This window comes from Myotis nattereri (genome assembly GCF_964212035.1).
Source record: "Myotis nattereri genome assembly, chromosome: 12".
Taxonomy (NCBI): domain Eukaryota; kingdom Metazoa; phylum Chordata; class Mammalia; order Chiroptera; family Vespertilionidae; genus Myotis; species Myotis nattereri.
The window spans coordinates 41,855,679-41,871,692 of record NC_138087.1 but is presented as its reverse complement, the minus strand read 5'-3'; the positions used below and the strand labels follow the sequence as shown (position 1 = coordinate 41,871,692).

At 39.7% G+C, this 16,014-nt stretch overlaps 1 protein-coding gene across 1 annotated transcript in view; it reads right to left on the bottom strand.

Annotated features, from left to right (window-relative positions):
* TMC1 (transmembrane channel like 1) overlaps positions 1-16,014 on the bottom strand; it is a 314,024-nt gene that overhangs the window by 212,017 nt on the left and 85,993 nt on the right. Inside the window, exon 7 of the mRNA XM_081103893.1 lies at positions 1,815-1,887. The gene's annotated coding sequence lies outside the window, so the exon portion shown is untranslated. The remainder of the gene's footprint in view (positions 1-1,814; positions 1,888-16,014) is intronic.

Below are 16,014 nucleotides of genomic sequence, written 5' to 3'. Positions count from 1 at the left end.
CTCAACTGGAGGAGATTTTGTCCCCGGGGGCACATTCCATCTATCCTTTTTCTCATTTCTTTGTCATCTTATAATTCTGGTTTGGACTCCTAGGCTATTTGCTTTCTCCTCCAGCCTCTCATGGGCATGTCTTTAATCATTTTGCATACTTCATACTTCATTTTTGTGTATCTTAAAACTTTTAACCTTTCATTTGAAACTAAATGCTAAAAAATATAATGCTTATGAATATATTATATACAATATTAAGTTCAAAATAGTATGTTTCATGTTGTATATTATAGATATGCTAAGCTTAATTTTAAGATTAAATAAAACACATGGAAGTGCATGCATTTATGTGTACACAGTCTCTCTGTGTCTGTGGCTTGTTATTGTCAACACTTATAAGCTCATAGGTGTGGTTTTCAAATAATCACTGGACATATATGTATGTCTGTTGGTGGTGCTAGTCATTCCTACCAAATGTTTGGGAAATGTATTTAAACACACAAAATAGTTCCGCCTACAGAAAGCATAATAGTCCCTTCTCCCACATCCAAGAATAATAATTAACTTCCTTCACAAAAGAATATATTAAAGTAAAGCAAATTGAGACCTTACTGAAGAAATATTTCTATTGGGAACATGAGCTAATGGGTAACTCTAAGAAAGCTCTCACAGACATTGTTCAACCATTATGAAAACAAAGACAGCACAAGAAATAAACTGCTGATGCCAATTGACCTCTTAAATTAATGACTGAATACTGTATACTATATAATTGAGAGAGAGATAGAAAGATCAATATGAGAGAGAATCATTGATTGGCTGCCTCCTGCATGCCTCACACTGGAGATCGGGCCGCAACCCAGGCATGTCCCTAACCAGGAATCAAACTGTGATCTCCTAGTTCATAGGTCAATGCTCAACCACTGAGCCATGCCAGCTAGGCGACTTACAATTTTTTTATATGAAACTGGAATTCCATATACTGGAATTTTTAAAAATTTATTGGGGTACACTCTATTTTAAATGAAGCAGGGGCAAAAAGGAAGAAGAAAAAAAAGTGAGCCCTGTTCTCAGATAATGTAAGACTCTGGACTTACATATTAAACAACTGAAACCTATATGTAGAAACACTAAAACCAGTACCAATAAATGTGTTCTTCACATATGTCTCATTGCTTTGCAAACAGTAGGTGCTTGTTGAAATAATTGTGGAGTCAAATGCGTCCTAGAAGCATTAAGAGGATCTGATTATGGGTATGAACAGTGTTAGATGCAAAATGAGTTTATAAGAAAATATGGATAACTTCTTTATGATAGTAAACAGTAACTCCCCACAGGACTTCCCCATCATCAAAAAGTTCCAATGGTCTTCTAAATATTGTGAATATTAAACAAAAGTATCCAGCTGAAGACAGCAATTTATTACAGTGAGAATTGCCATAATTCAACTAAATGTTGATTGAGTGCCCTTAACAGGCAGAAACTGCACAATTGATATTTAAAAGTCTTAATTTATTCACAATACTGGCAAAAATCCCTACATAACTATTCAAAATTGTGGTCAGTATAAAAATGATAATGAGTGTAACCACATTTTATAAGCTTACTTTTCTCTAAATTAGAAACATTCTGAATTGGGATAGGAGTTTGTGATTCTAGGCTAATTTATATCAAGTACCTATTTATTTCTGCTACTTCGTATTTTAAATATAAAGCAAGCTATGTCTTCTTCATAGTCTTTACCATGGTTTCCTGAATTTAGTGTGTTTAAAAATAACTAAAACCAAAATGGGCTATGGATTCCCATGTCACAGTAAACTCACCAAGATCTAGAATCTTCCTTTCATAATGGAAAGCTCTAAAATCCTTCTCCCATTCAAAGAGTCCTCACTGCATCTGAAAAACAATGAGATCACATTTATCGCCACACATGTTAAGACACTTGATTATACCAACAAACCACATTTCCACTGTTTCATAAATGATCTTAGAAATTAGAATCTATGCATAACTTCTCAACTTTGAAACATTATTATCTTGCAAAAGTCATTATAACAATATGGACTCATGAAATGAAATCTATTTTTTTGACAATCAACATTTATCATATCAAAGGGCTAAGATGATCACATATTTCAGAAAAAAAATTATCATATACCAAGCAAATGAGCCTATGAGAAAGAGTTCCACAAAGAAATAGGACTGAGGTGGGAAAGGGAGTCATTTACAAGGGTGCCAAGTAGTGTTGGTTTTTTTAATTTTTAATTCATGAATCTGAATATGTCACTCTACTTAAACACCTCAACTGTTTCCCATTGCCCACAGTATAAAATCTAACTCCCTTACCACAGCTTTCAAAAACCGGGTTAAAGCTCACTTCTCCAGTTTTGTCCCTCATCACTCTAAATGCTCCCAAAATGCTTGTTATACTAGCTTTCTTGTGGCTCTGTGAATAACCCACAGGAAAAGCTGCAGAAACTTCCATCCAGCGAATAAAATTCTGTTTGATGAATCCTTGTTTTTTCACATAGAGTTTTTCCTTACTGAAATGGCCTTCCTTACCTGACTCATCTGCCCAACCCAGGCTAAGAGAGCCTTCCTCTGAGAAGCCATTCCAAACCACTTTCCCACAAGTTACTCACTCTTTCCCCTTTGTCACAGAGCATTGCTATTATACTATTTATTGCAACTATTTGTTCCCTTTTAAGTGGGAATTCCTTCATGGCAGTTTGTGTCTTATCTTTGTATCTCAGGCCCTGACAGTTTCAGGCATACAGTGATGTTTGATAAATGTTAAATGTTATATTGATATTGTTGAATCCTAAGTAGATACATGATGAACACTTGAAAATCATCCCTGTATTTTAATAGCTATATAAGTTTTATTAAAACTGACCTTCTAACAATATCTATACTAATAAAAAGTTAATATGCAAATGGTCGGGACACCCTCACATGTAACGATCGATCAGCTGGAGGCTGCATGCACAGCAGGCGTGGGTGGGCAGGGACTTGCAGTGTCAAGGACTGGGGTGGGGCACAGCAAAGGCCTCTCTGTGTGCCTGCACCGGGGGTCCACAGGCCTCCGCCGGCTCCAGCCTACCTCTTTGGGGCAATCCATTAAGGAGCCCCAGATGGGTGGGTGGGGCCTACCTCTTTGGATCATGGGGCTCCCGCACTGTGATGGCACAGGCCAAGCTGGGCGTGCCCCCCCCCCCATCCAGTGCACGAATTTTGTGCACTGGGCCACTAGCCTATGTATATTTTCCTTCTATTATGTTTTGCCTCACATCAAAACTCCTTGCTTTTCTACTGGGTATAATCTATCTCCTATTTTATAAGTATTCAACTGGCTTCATTGTATAGCAACATGATGGCTAGCAAAAGAACACAATCCATGGAAACATCACACCTCTTAAGAACTAAAGCTGTCCAAAGTTATAAAACCAGTGTGTGTGTGTGTGTGTGTGTGTGTGTGTGTGTGTGTGTATGTGAGAGAGAAGTGGGGGGGAGAGATACAATTGCTATTACATAATTTGGGATGGAGACACCAGCTGAAGTTCCATTTCAATCGTTTTGTTTGTTTATCAAGAGCTAGCCTACAAAGGTTATCAGGAAACTACTAATAAAATTATAATAAACTAGAGGCCCAGTGCATGAAATTCATACACGGGTAGAGTCCCTAGGCCTGGCCAGCAGTCAGGGCCGATCGGGGTCTTCCAGCTGCCGGCCAGGGCTGTCCTTCATTCCGTGCCGCCCTCTGGTGATCAGCACACGTCATAGCAAGCGATCGAACTCCCAGTCTGCCGGTCGAACTCCCGAGGGGACACTTTGCATATTAGCCTTTTATATATATATCGATAATATCACCCAATGACTCTTGACGTTTTTACCTGTGGGTACAAATTATCAGCTACACTTTTTTAACTGTGAGTACAAATCATTGGTTACATTCAGACTTGTTCCGGAAGGAATTCTGGCCCTTGCAGAGTGTTTCTCCCTCCCCATTGCTCAGGAAGGTCTTACAAGTTATTTCTGGTCATTGCACACTGACCCCAACATTGGTGGCACTGTTAGCCATGCCAGAACTCTGCAGACCACACTCCTCTCACTGTTTTTCATCAATCCAAGTTTCTTCCCAGCCAGTAATGCATAGAGAATGGCAGGTAGAAAATATCCCTGTCTGTTATGCCCTCCTTGAGGACTCTTGGGAATATTGAGCAACAGGAGGGGAAGGTAAACAACAATAAATTCCTGTGACTGAGGGTTGTAAAGATAGTGAGACAGTGTTGTTTTCTTTCTCCCTGAACTGACACACAAGGTGATTTTATTAGGATAGATTTTTAGTATCAGCCGCCACACTTGAACACCCCTTCATTCTCACCAGTCTTCTGACCTTTGGCCTATACCTGAACCAATAACCTTGTTCCAATAACCTTTTCCTTAAGTTGAGTTCGGTTTTAGGGACTCCACCTGGCTTCACATAATTTGTCACCTTGTACTCCTACCTCCAACACATGCACACTCCAACCTCAAATTTACCAGGCATACCAGACAACATCTGACCCCCAAGTGTGAACTTCACTTCGGTTGTTTATTTTTTCTCTCAGGAAAGTTTCTCAACACCCTCTTGGAATCAGCAGTTAGAAAGATTATACTTCCAGGAAGAGGAGTATCATCTAATTCCATGCAACCAAAGCATACAAAACTCAGCCTTGAATCTGAGATGACTCCCTCCAAGGCAACAACTATCAACATAAGAAATGTCATTACTGACATTTCTAGCCTCACTCAGTTCAAACTGATAGAGCGAAAACTGCTGAAAAGGATGCCCATAAATGGCTGGAATTTGAATTAGACAGTCATTGAAAAATTAAGTGATAGGAAAGTAATGAAACCAAATGCATTTGCTTTTCTCCATATACTAAAACACATTCTCTTCTTTTACTTGGCAAATCTTATTGATATAATATAATTACAGGTACCTCCCTTTCTTTGATGGATGGCATTCGTTTGCACAATTGCCTTCTGCCACTGTGCCATGCGTAAATATTGACAGGGATGCAACATACTCCATAAATTAAGGTTTTAGATTCAAGAGCTAATTTTGATGTGGTTTACATCAAAGCGATTTCATTGAAGATAAAAATAGTTTGATGGATTTGTATAACTCAATAGGTGAGAAATAGTAGAGTACGTATGTGCAATTCCCAAATTAGAAAGAGCCTATTTACCACTGTGCTTTGAATTCTTGGTCTTGCTATGTAACAGTAGCTCCTCTTTGAAAAAAGCATTGGATAAAGGTCAGCTCTTTCAGATTACAGAATGGGAAAAAGCACTAAAGTAATTTCCTAGTGAATGGATCTAAAGTATTATTCATTATGTTGTCTGGGTATATGCAATGATGGAACTTACAAAATCATTTATTTTTGTATTGGCTACACTTTGACATTATAGATCAGATCAAAATGACACATAAGAGCAGACAGCCAGTTGCCCTAGGTGCATGTGTGTTCATCTTTCCACTTTAAATGCTTCCAGATGCTCCAGTCAAATGGGGGAGAGCTGGTTGAAGTTTGTTGTTTGTTTGACCTTTTTTGACCTGCATGGAATCACTTAAGTGAACCTCTCAGGTAAAACAAACAAACCAATAAATAAAATATAAGGATATACAACAAGCAGCCATCCATGTGTCCTGGGAGAAGAGTATGAGGTCTTTGGTTTTGTTCCAGCAGCTGAGTAATTCTGCCCGCATCCTGATAAGAAGAGGTTTTACTTGGGATGGAGGTGGCCCAACCTGTATCCGAAGCCCAGCCCTGAACCCTAGCCAATACTTAAAGTGAAAATATCTAATTATAGAAAACAGAGATTTGGAGATGTCTGTGGAGACTGGTGACGCAGAGCCAACATTAGTGTCTAAACGCTTATGAGAGAGGGCAGTTGGAGCCATCTCTGGAAGTTTCTCCAATCTAGGCACCCAAGCACAGCAAACAGTCACTGAGCATTAAAATGTGTGGTTCCCTGGGTGATATTGTGACTTATAATAAGAAATTGGTATTTGGTCTCTGTCTGCTTTTCTAGTATAGAACTTCTAAAATCCTTGGAATTTCCTAAGTGGTGAGAATGATGTGACTTTGGGAATAGCCCATGGTCACCTAAGGACGGTGACTGCTTGCCAGGAGAACAAACCCTTTATAATCCTGTGCAGCATTTCGGTCAACAACAGACCAGCCACATATACAACAGTGGTCCCATAAGATTATAATGGAACTGAAAAATTCCTATGGCCTAGTGAGACTATAACAGTCTTGCCCCATAGCACAAGTAAAAGATAGTTGCCAAGCAACCTGACAGAAGGAAGAAGTAACCCCACCCACGGAAAATTCCCCTCCCTGAACCCTTCACAAGCCCACCTTTTCTTTTAAGCCCACTTTGTTCTCAGCTTATAACAGCAGCCCATGGCCAGCCCCCAACCAGGTCAGAGGGCCTTCCTTTCCTTTGTGCTGTCTCCCTTGTGCTTGAGCATAAGCTTAATAAACTCTGCCTGGGAATTTCTCTGGAGTTTCCTCTTAATTTCTATCTTGGGGAACCCATATCTTTTCCTATGAATCTCTTCCATCTGCATATCCCTAAGCTATGTCCTTTTATAATAAACCATCTAGTAAGTACATTTCTCTGAGTTCTGTGAGTCGCTCTAGCGAATTCATTGAACCCAAGGAGGGGGTCATGGGCGCCTCTGATCTATAGCTAGTTGGTCAGAAGCACAGGTGACAACTTGAACTTGTAACTGGCATCTGAAGCAGGGTGGGGCAGTCTTGTGGGACTGAGCCCTTACCTGTGTAATCTTATGCTATTTCCAGGTAGAATCAGAATCGAACTGAATTATAAGACCTCCCAATTGTTGTCAGAGAATTGCTTGGTGATGTAGGGACCACCCCCCCAAACACACACACACACACACACACACACACACACACACATTGGAATGAACCTTTTTACTCTGGGATCCAACATGAGCCCTGGTCAAACACCAAGCCCAACCAGACCATCCCAGCAACAGTGCAGCATCCATCAGACTATGTGGAGCCAATCTACGCCCATGATATTAAGTAGCAGCAAGAAGCAATAGCAATATGGTCAGACCTAACAACAGCATAGCCATCGCCATCACCAACTTTGAACTGGGATGCTTATACTATTTGGGGAAGGGGAGTCACTAAAAGAAATATTAGAAATCTTACTAATAAGTTCTATGGGAGTTACTCATACAAAAGCTCAAGTGTTTCACACATAAGGTCAAGTATTTCAGATGCCCATGGTTAGTTAAAGAGCCACATTTACATTATAATTCAGAATGTAAATATCTGCTCCAATAACTTTTAATTAAACTTTTATAATCTTTGACCTGCCCTTGCCATGTACATAAAATCCAGCCACTAGCTAATAAAGTAGAAAACACAGGAACTGGGACAGGACACAAAAACAAAAATAACTAAATAACTTTTTTTAGCTTTACCTCTCTTAACAAGGCCAGAAAATAGTAGAGTGAGTGGGTGACTTTGGTTAAGACCAAAATGTTTCAAGATTGGGAACCACAAAAAACCCAGCCTCAGGCGCATGTAACCACACACACACACTCCTCTAAAACATCGGGCATCACATGTCTAGAAATTTTTTTATATACGTCATGGTTAAGAACTGACTCCATAGAAATGACATCTTAAATTCTAACTGGTAGCTAAGGCCTCTATTATATGAGTCAGACTTTCTGTTCTTGTTAGGAGAGTGGCAGGAGAGCAATACATCTTGGTTTATTTGTTTTTCTCCAAACCTACTTCTCAGCTAAGATTACTATAAAAGTGGAAGTTATGGTATGGTTGAGATCTCTGTTTTAAACAACAGAAGATATACTGTGGTTGTCTATTCATTATTGAATTTCATTTCCAGGGACCAGCCATTAAAGCATTTTTTATAAATTATTTTTCAAATCCACCTGGATCGTTCAGCATCTTCTCTTGCTTTGGGGATAATTTGGGGAAATCTATTGCAAGCAGGTCATGAAGTATGGGATTTTAAAAAATGCAGTTAGTCCCTTCAAAATCCTTCAGTCACTGCATTTTATTTTGTATTATAAATTTCACATACTCATCCTGGAACTCTCCTCTAGCTCCTCTGTTCCATTTTACTCTCACACCCATCTGAAAGATAAAAATATATGAATGCTCTCTTTGTCTACTCAGACTTGTAGAGTATTAACAACAACTTTGAAAACCTTGTGGTAAAACTAATCTAACCTGTTACATCATTTAACTGTTGTGACCCATTTTGGGGTAGTACTTCAGGACTTACAATATTTTCTCCTTTGAGCCTGATACAACCCAGTGAGGTAGATAGAAGAGAAACTGTTATGACTCCCATTACACCATGGAGAAAATTGCGCCTCTCAGAGGCCAAGAGATGTCTAAAGCCAGCTAGCGAGTAAGTGGGAGTGCTGGCTTGCCTGACTCCCAAGTCTGTGTGGTTTTTACTACGCTATTTTGCCTCTTTCCAACTCTAATGCGGCCTTCCACCTACCATGTTTCCAGCATATTTGGCATTTGTATTTTTCTCATTGAACATAAGTCAGACAGCAATAAGCAAAATAGGTGGGTTGCTCTGAATATAAGTAGCATTTAAATCTGTATGAAGATTGCATGTAGCCTTTACAAGAAATACCATGTATATCTTGCAGCCAAAAACTCAAGTATCAATTAATGTTTAGAGCAGGGAAAATGAGTAGCCCAAGGAATTTTTCTTAGATTCTATGGTGAACCTCTGCCAATAAAACTCTTACTTTTATTGATGGTATTGGTGCTGAAGATTAATTGAAAATATGCTTGTATTTCAGCAGGTATGTTTAGATTGTATGTTTTTGCATTTCATGAGTCTCAGCCCAGGTCTTTTTTTGCCTTTGTATTGTTGCAGATAAGCACAGTGCCTTGAATATAATAATTCTGTAAATATTTGGTTTTGTTGTTAAAGCACTTGACAGGTACCTGAAAGCCACCATAGGTTCTGGTTTAAAGTGGCTAGTAATCATGTCTCAACAGAACGCTAAACAAAACTTCACTGTAGTTTCTGATAGGTACATAGATACAGTTTATTTTTAATAGATTCATTAACAAAGGTTATTATGTTCACAATCTTATTTCCAACCATAACATTTGTTGATTAAACTAAGTCTCTAACTTATCAATCATTATAAGTTGGTAATAAACCTCTCTGTGTGTGCGCGCGCACTTTGTGTGTGTGTGTGTGTGTCTCTGTGTGTGTGTGTGTGTGTGTCTGTGAAGGGGTGAAGAAAATTAGCAATAAGCTTGGATTTTACAACTGTGTGGGCATTTCTGTATTATTCCCTAGCATGGCATCCCCTCACTTCATTTTACTATAAAACAACAATTCTGAGCCAAATATTTGTTTTAACTTAAGATAAAAAAGAAATGCATGCTATTGATTTTAAGATATATTTATAATAGGTTATGTGCAACATGTATATTATATATATGAAATTTTAAGATAGATATTTATTTTAAGGACTTGGCTCATGATTGTGGAGGCTTGGCAAGTCTAAAATCTGATGGGGAAGGTGGGCAGGCTGGAGACCCAGGAAAAGAGTTACAGTTTGAGTCCAAAGGCAGTCTTCTGAAGAACTAGGAAGTGCCAATGTTACAGATAAAATCTTAAGGAAGTCTGCTGGCAGAAATCCCTCTGGTGTGGGGGACATTAGTCTTTTGTTCTATTCAGGCCTTCACCTGATTAGATGAGGCCCACCCATATTATAAAGAGCAATCTGCTTTACTCAAAGACTTAAATATAAATCTCATCCAAAAACACTCTCACAGAAGGATCCAGAATAATGTTGATCAAATATCTGGGCACTTCGTGTTCTAATCAGGTTGATACACATGATTAATCATCACAGAGGTCTTTCCTCTGTGTTTACATCCCTAGTAACTCCCTGTGTCCAAATTTCTTCATATAAAACCAGTCAGATTGGATTAGGACCCACCCTAACAGCCTTATTTTAACTTAATCACCTCTTTAAAGGCCTTATTTCCAAATACCCGTCACATTCTGAGGTACTTTCCAGTACCTCAGAGGGCTTTGACATATGAATTTGCAGGTGGGGATGGAACAGGGGCACTCATTCAGCCCCATAACACTGTGATTACTGCTACCCTTGACTACACTCTCACCACTACCACCACTGCACTGCTCTTCCTTCCGATTATTAACCCTTCCATAAAGACTACTCCAGTTTCAATGTCCTGCATTTCTATAAAGTAGATTATATACACATGGCACCATGAAACTCTCTACCAGAGCTTCTACCAAGACTGCGTACTAGTCCAGCCAGAATCAGTTCATGGGACACAGTTTAGATGGCTATTGGAAAATATCTGATACAAAAATTATTGGAAAATATTTAAGGATACAAAAATTTTGGCCAAAGTCTAAGGAAGTTAGTCTAAGAATATGGGAAAATCCAAGACAGCCCATCCCAGGGAAGCTTGGACCTGTTAGTGCTCCCCAACAGGAGAGTGGCCCTGCTGGGGGAGCCCAAACATCTGGCACTAATGACTCCATGGCGATTGTTTGTTTGGTAGAGGCCATGGGGTTTATCACTTGAATGGCTGATCCAGTTTTCTCAGTAGTAAGAACTGAAGGAATGTTTTCCCTTTATTTTTCTTAAAGGCATTAATAATATAATTGTATTTATCAATTCTATGGTAATCCCTAAGAAATAATTGAGAATTACTGTCAATGAAGGAGGAGGTGGTGAATCCAAGTGGAAAATACTCCAAAAACACATGTACATTCATACCTCACAGATGTTTTAGCAGACAAGGAAAAGAACAGGTTTTCTCTGTTTCATCTTATATTCCGTATGAGCTAAGTTGTGCACACAAAGATAATAAGATTCCCAAAGATGAACGCTGAGTCATGCTTAAGTTTGTGCCTCCCCTTGTGCCTCATTCAGTGTCGTTTACGTCATCTTTGTTCAAAAGCATTTGCTGAGTTTAGTTAAAAGAAGACTTAAAATTCTGACGATGGTAGGTCTACTGTGGATCTCTCTCATTCAGAAATATCTACCATGTTTAGCCACCCTGCTAGCGATCAAACAAATCAAGGCCACAATGTAGGCTTACCCTGAAATTTGAGTCCGTAACACAGTAAACAGTTCAAGTCAGCCCAACAGTCATTATTCAGCCTTTTCTATGTGTCAGATGCTACAGAGCTTACCATCCATTAAGGCAGAATGTGTGCACATGAATATACATAATTCAAAGCAATTTGCTCTATGAGAGATATAAATCATGTACTGGGCCTGGGGACCAGGACTGGGACCAGCAGGAACTGAAATGGGTGTTAGATTATGGAGCAGTTTGAAGGCAGAGCACTACCCTAATCACCCCTGATAAATTCTACTGTTGCCATTCCTAAAGGTTGAAAAGATATGGAGACACGAAGCCTAGACAGCCTTATTACCCTAATAGGCACCGAGTGGAGTCGTCTGACAGCGCTACCACACTTCAGGGAATAACACCATTTCAATGATAAAAAGCACAATCTCAGCCTCTCCAGAGGGTTCGGTTATGAACAGTTATATGCCAATTTCTTTGTATTTTAATCAATATTACTAAAGCAAGTATGGTTTAAAAAATTTTTAAAGCCATATGCAAGAAGAAAAAAAATATTACAGGGGAATATATACATAACCCCCCAGGCCACTATTTGGTAATTACAAGACCGATTCACCCCACCTTGTTCCCCTTCATCTCTTGAACTGACATGAAAGGAGGGAAAAGAATCAGTGAAAGAGGACTCACAAAAAAGAGCTGTGAGAGCGGGGGGATAAAGAGTAAAACCTGTAGAGTCTGAGAAGAGAGTTTCAGTGGCGGTGGATGAGAATGGGAAAGGGGGCAGTTAGTTGTGAAAAAGAAAATGTGAAAGAAATGGGAAAATGTGAAAGAAATGGAAAAGATATGATGGTTATCATTTGGATCTCCATCATGACCTGTGAGAGGTACAAGGAAAGAACAGATTTCCTTTTTAATTTGGGGGAAGAGACCAGATTGCCTATTGAACTGTGCTTCTTAAATGCTACACTCTTCAGAGACTGAAACCCTGGGGGTCCCCAATTTATTAGATTTTCAATAGGACATAAAATATTTTGGTTAAGGTGAAATGCAATACATGTGTACCAGACATTTCCCAACTAGCGATTAAACTCTAATTGAACCCAGAAAACTATTTTCTTAACCTAGTGATATAATTTCAAGACAGTGAATATGAAAATGAAACATCTTAGGGATTTTAATTAGGACCTGGGTTTTTGTTGTTGGCGTCTAACTACCTATAATTTTTCCCAGAAGCAAGCTACTTGAAGTATCTAGGTCAGAAATTAAAACCACTCCACACCAACTGAATCGTAAATGCAAGCAGTTAATGAAAGCTTTATTTCTTTACAATCTCTGGAATACATTAGCCAGTTAATGTTGATCCTTTAAACTGCTGTGTCTTTTATTTATAATAAAAAGATATATGTGTATTCATGCCACATAAGTAATATACACTGACATATTTACCAAATTAATTTAAGCCTGTAATAATAACAATGCCACACACACACACACACACACACACACACACACACACAACACACACACACAGAGTCTGGTGTTTGTTAATTGTTAATATCTGACATCAAAAGTTCCTGGAGTCTCAAAGCTATAGCCCTAATAATTAAAAAACAAACAAAAAACTGTTCACTGCTCAGTGCTCTGGGAAATCTATTCCTTCCCCAGTGCAGGCTGAGATTAAATGTAGGTTAAAGTTACTGAGCATTTGCATCGAGACTCATGACAGCTCTACAACAAGCAACTGGGTAAGTGGGAGGATCACACAATCTGCAGCAGATAAATTCATGTCGAGAGCCCCTGACACCTATAAGATCAGCGTGGAAATAGGAATCTGTGTTGTGAATTGCTTATCACCAGGGCTTCTAACATGTTCTCATTTAATGGCCATTATCATAACAACCAGCTAGTACTGCTAGCTCAGAAAATGAGTACCTCTCAGATTTGCATGAACAATAATAATGCGTGGATATGTATATATAATAAATGTAAGACTGTGGTGGGGACCCTTGGCAGTTTCACTTAAAGGAAGAATTTCACCCTTCAATTAAATAAGCAATACACATTGTTCTAAATACCAGTTCTCCTATTCTCTGAGGAGGAAACCTGAAAATGGGGCGCACCCCTCTTCTTTTGGTAGAGTGAAGGAAGGAACTAAGGCTGAGCAGCAGTCCTCACCTCAAATTCTAACCTCGAGTCCATTTCAGGCCCATGCCATGTCCCAAGGAAGCTGGGGAAAAAAAGAAGAGGAGAATGGCTCCAGAATCAACCTGAGGCAGGTTGATCCTGGCAACCTATAGATAGATATGTTGTTTAGCAAACACTGTGTTTTCAAATGGAGAAAATTTACATTTAAAATAAATCCAGATTTCCAGCATTTTTGGAAAAAACAGAAAGTCTGGGATCTCTGAGTTCATATGCTCACTGCAGCTAGCTGAGTAGTTCTTGCTACCTTTAGATGGGGCAGGTGTCCTCTAGTTTACCAAAATCCTTATCTCTCCCTATCATCTGTCACCGGAGCCACTTTATTTGTGTGTGTTACCTGCTGGTCCCTCTGGGCATAAGGATGTACCACACTGTATTCATATATCTCCTAAAAGCTCCAGACAAAACTGTCTGGAATTTTATGCATTCATAAAAGATTCTATAAGTTCCAGAGCTCTTCTGAGTTTCAGGTCTGCTTTAGGGTTGGCTGCCAGGTATGGAACCTTGCCTTATTTATATTTGGCTCTCTCATGGTCCACATAGTACCTATCATATAAAAGGCACTCAGGCCTGGCCTGCATGGCTCAGTGGTTGAGCGTGGACCTATGAACCAGGAAGTCACGGTTTGATTCCCAGTAAGGGCACCTGCCTGAGTTTTGGGCTCAATCCCTAGTAGGGGGTTACAGAAGGCCGCCAATCGATGATTCTCTCTTATCATTGATGTTTCTCGCTCTCTCTCTCTCTCTCTCTCTCTCGCTCTCTCTCTCCCTTCCTCTCACTCAGTAAATGCATCATAATAACCTTCACAGAGCTTTGAACATATTCAGTTTACTCAAATCTAAACCCATGGATCCCGTGTTAGCCTTAAATTAAAATAGTCCTGGATTGACAGGGGATCACAGGGGCTGTGTTGACATGAAGGCCAGAAACCAGACAACCTGCACAATGGGGGGTAAATGGGTGTAGGAAAAAGGACTTGCCTGGTGCAGAGGGGGTAACTTCCCTCTACCCTCCTAGGTTCTGGGCTGGGCCTAAGAATTAAACTAACAGAAGAAGAAAAACATACAAATTGTATTTAATATTTTTCTGTGCACATGGGAGTCATTAAAAGGAAAATAAAACATTGAAGAAGCCATAAGCCCAAAAGCTTATATACCTTTTAAAACAAAGAATTGTGAGGATGTGACAAGACAAAGGGGCCTGGGTTAAGGACAGTAAATTGTGGGACAGAGAGCAGGAAATAGGTGGGAGAAGCTAATGGGAGATAAGGGTTATTTTAGTAGGTTTGTTTGTACAGGTCCATTTCAGTGCTGACTCCCAATGTCTGGCGATAAGAATGTTCATCTCTTCGTGGTACAGGGAAGGCACCTTTATCACAGGACATTTTATGGCCTGCTTTTAGGTAGAAAGGGGGAGGTCAAAGAGCCCTTCCTGAATCTGCTGTTTCTCAAGCACCTCCATCAACATGCCAAAGTGTTATGTTTTGAGTTGGCATATTCTGAACCTCTTCACTAGGCATTAGAAGTCCTGGCTATATTGGTTCCATAAATAAATACCTCTGTATTGCCTACTGTGTGCTAAGTGCTAGGGATACATGAATACAATATCCTTTAAGGAGTCCAACCAGGGAGGATTCAAATAATAGTTCCAGTAAAAGCCATGTGCGCATGTCATTTTAACTTTTCCAAACTCTTTTTCACCAGCAAAAGTGAGAAACAGCTGAATCAATTAGATTGCACACTTTTCAAACTATGAAACAGGAGTAAAATATACTAGAAGAGCCTGGGCATGTCAATCGGTCTCTTCAAGCAGATGGACGATACAAAAAAGGAATCTAAGAGGCAAGAAGAGAGAAGTGCTGGCATGATCTAAATGTCCCGCCTCCACATGCCAATCTTCCCCATCTCCTTCTCACCTCAAGTCCTACCGAGGAAGGCATGCCTCAGATACCCAAGGACTGAGCAAGGCATTGCTACTGAATCCCTGGGTTACAGTTGCATCCATGGAGGTAAAATGAACTATGGGAGAGAGGCACTCAGCAAGGGACAAGTCCATGAGATTGACGCAAAGAGAAAGAGTCTATTTCTGTTCCAAGCCCATGCTAGCTAGAATTTCCAAGGGAGGCCAGCTTTAACCATCTGCCAAGTCAGAGAGCGAAAGCCACCTGGCCAGGAAACCATGCTCTTATCCTTTTATCTCTCTGCCCTCCCACACACGTTTGACCCTAGAAAGGAGGTGAGCAGGGAGCATGAAGGAGGAAGAGGAGATAAGCTTGGTCCCTCTCCTACTGTAGGCTTCAGGCTGGAGAGCTTTGATATTTGGAGTTTTGACTTTGCATGGCCCTGGATATTGTCAAGACTAAATTAAAGCTATACTTATGATTTAAAATGACCACAGGACTATTGTTAACCTGACTGAACAGAAAAGACGTGGGAGGAGCCCAGACCTTTACCTAGGGTCAGATGAAGATTACCCTGCCCCCACGAATAAAAATAAAGGGAAATTAGGAAACATAAAGATGCTTTTGATCAAAACCCACATGTTGTGCACCACACATAAGCACCATATAACCAAAATAATTCTGATAGGCAGCAGTGTTATTTCCTCTTCTTGAAAAGCAGCTTTTAATAGTGAACTC